The following is a 2,005-nucleotide window of genomic DNA, read 5'->3' as shown; positions in this document are numbered from 1 at the left end:
GCGTGCACCACCACCGCCCGGCAAGCGCTCTTGACTACTGAACCATCTCTCTGGCCCCCATATGCCTATCATTTAGCTTTTTAGAATTCATGCTCTATGTATTACTATGTAATTTCTATCACAGATCCCTCTGCAGGACTTGGGGTCTCACCAGCTACTCTAGGCTGGCCTTGCACTCAGACCTCCCATCTTAATTTCCCAAGTACTGGGGTTATAGGCTTGTGCTACCATGCCAGCTCATAAACAGTACATCTACATCCCCTGCCTCTAGAAGGGCCAATCCTTCAGACGGAAGGTTTTTGCTGACAAGACTGAGAGCGGCAGGTTTATTTACTTCACCTTCACAGACTGCTCCCTGGAGCCTCTGCTCTAGGAGGAACGGCTCTCACTTCTCTACTTCACATCCCTATACCTTGTGATACTTAAACCGAGGCTGTAAGTTCTGTGGTGTTGCAGATGGGTGTCCAGCCCAGCTCTGCATGCCCAGTCACTTCGTCTCTCAGCTTTTGATCTAAGTGGGTATTTTCTTCTTCCATCTACATTAGCAGACCACATGTTCATCCACTATTGAATCTGCTGAGTTTCCTCAAAAAGAATTCTCTACGGTATTTTTGCAAAGCCAATAAGCATATTTTAATCTACTGATACATGATTATTTTATATAGAAAATATTTTCCATCAAACCACTTCAGCTAAGTACTGGGCCTGATTCTTTAATCTTTTCTCAAAGAGCAACAAGGAATCTCCTCCCTAGGCTTTTGGTCTCCATTGCTTTCTTATTATTCCTGCTCAGTATCCAGGAACTGTCACTTGAGTTGCCTTGTGTCCTCACTCTGCACTGTAACCCTGAAATATATGTTAAGTGCTCCAGTCAACCTGCTGTGGCAAATTCAGCCATCAAATAAGTCAAAATAAGCCCTGTCAGGGCACACGGCCATGCCCAGATCCAGAAGCTCACACCCACCTGTCCTACATGAAAGGCACTTCCGACATAGATGGTGATTCTGAGCCTGTCCCTTCCAGCTGGCAAATTCTACATTATTGTATCACACACTATCTCCTGTTAGTTCTTAAACTAAATGGACAGCCTGTTCCTAGGGGCAGAAAAACCCCTAAGTAATAAAGTTTGCCACATTAACTAATACCTCTCTTGTCAAGCAATTGCCCTGTGGGAACACACGGCTGGGAGAGAAGACAAGCACACAGTGCACAGAAAATCAGCACTGGGATGAGAACAGCAACTGGAGCCAACTGTTTGCCTCTGCAGTTGGGCAATGTTCTGCACAGTACGTGACCCGCTAAGGAGCAGGATGAGGAGGATCAAAGACCTTGGCGCTCCAATCCTGACAATAACTGACTGAGGCAACAAGTACTGGAGGGAACAAAAACCTTTCCAGATGCTGAGTTTTAGCAGCGAAAGCCACCTATGAACACTGCAGAAAGAGCGAAGGGGCAGGAATTCTTTGTTCAAAACAAGAAATAGGCTTCTCTGCTCCTGCTGGAAAATCAAACAACCCTAAAGTTCTTCATAACGTTGTCATTTCATGAAAGTGTGATAAACAATGAAACAGGCCAGCAATGGGGAAATGTGCTTTGGAAAACATCAGCGCTTTACAATTTTCCTCTAAGGCCATGTATGGTAGGGTATAGCTTTAGTCCCAGCACTTGGGAGGCAGAGGAAAGAGGATCTCTGAGTTCAAGGATAGACTGGTCTACAGAGCAAATTTTAGGACAGCCAGTACTAGAGAGATCCTGACTTAAAAAAAAATTACATTTCCCTCCATGCTGAAATAAACTATACCATTTTATGTAAATAAATATATTCAATAACTGAAACACGGCAGCCAGGCAATGGTGGCGCACTAATCCCAGCACTCAGAAAGTAGAGGCAGGTGGATCTCTGTGAGTGTGAGACCAGCCTGGTCTACAGAGCAAGTTCCAGGACAGGCTCCAAAGTTACACAGAGAAACCCTGTCTCGAAAAAAAAATAAAACCAAAAAAAAAA

At 44.6% G+C, this 2,005-nt stretch overlaps 1 protein-coding gene across 1 annotated transcript in view; it reads right to left on the bottom strand.

Annotated features, from left to right (window-relative positions):
• Nucleotides 1-2,005, bottom strand: part of Hacd3 (3-hydroxyacyl-CoA dehydratase 3) — a 40,182-nt gene that overhangs the window by 8,780 nt on the left and 29,397 nt on the right. The window lies entirely within an intron of this gene.

Source organism: Microtus ochrogaster, chromosome 5 (assembly GCF_000317375.1).
Source record: "Microtus ochrogaster isolate Prairie Vole_2 chromosome 5, MicOch1.0, whole genome shotgun sequence".
Taxonomy (NCBI): domain Eukaryota; kingdom Metazoa; phylum Chordata; class Mammalia; order Rodentia; family Cricetidae; genus Microtus; species Microtus ochrogaster.
This window is presented reverse-complemented; position numbering and strand designations above follow the sequence as displayed.